We start from the raw sequence: 962 nt of genomic DNA on the forward strand, positions 1-962 counted from the left end.
AGCTACTTGCCATCTCCCTCCTTTCAATTTTCCAATTAAACAAAAGCACGGAGGAACAAACCGTTCTCTGGAGCATTCCACATTGCAATGACTCAGCCAAAGTCAACTTCCCAACCCATCAGCAACCTCTTTACACACAGAATAAATTGTTGTTCCCTTTGAAATTTGCTATTCTTGTATCTGTCATGTTAAGTGAAAAAGCTTCTGCAGCATGGCTCATTTTACAGCAATCCTCTGCACTTACAAAGTGACTATTTAAGAAGCATTGTAAAGAAGGAGAAAGAGGTAGAGAGGCTTATGGAGGGATTTCCAGAGCTTACAGGTGATGACGCTGAAAGCACCACCACCATCGGTGGAGCAAATGAAATATGGTCACTACAAGAGGCCAGAATTGGAAATGATCTGATATATGAGAGTTGTGGGGCTGGAGAAGATCACAAAGATAGGGAAGGGCGAGGCCATACAGTGATTGAAAATAAGGATTGAAATTTTAAAACAAGGTGCTGCTTAACCAGGGACTGATGCAGGAGTGATGTGTTTGTTATTTTGGGGGGAGTGGGGGGAGATGACAACAGATTTAAAGGAAAGAGGGACAATACCCGAAGAAAGAAGCGAACCACTAACAATGTAAGCTCACGTGGGGATGTTGTGTAGTCAGCAGTTCAGCGAGAATAGGATAGAAGGTGCAGGAAGTGGGTCTTGAGGGCAGAGGTCATGAGGGGAGGTGGGAGAATCTAGAGAAAGATACAGATGCAGGACTCAGATAAGGGGTATTTTAGCTCGGTGGGCTAGTGCATGGGATGGACATGGCAGAGGCAACTGTCACTAAGATTGAGATCTTCCAATCAAAGAAGATCCATGAGTTCCTCTCACTTGGAGGTGAGGATGGAGCAGATAGAAAGACGGAGAATCCTTCAGAAGGAATTAACTTGTGTCAGATATTCAGGCGACTCACATTGTTT

The sequence above is a fragment of the Mustelus asterias genome, unplaced genomic scaffold, assembly GCF_964213995.1.
Source record: "Mustelus asterias unplaced genomic scaffold, sMusAst1.hap1.1 HAP1_SCAFFOLD_731, whole genome shotgun sequence".
Taxonomy (NCBI): Eukaryota; Metazoa; Chordata; class Chondrichthyes; order Carcharhiniformes; family Triakidae; genus Mustelus; species Mustelus asterias.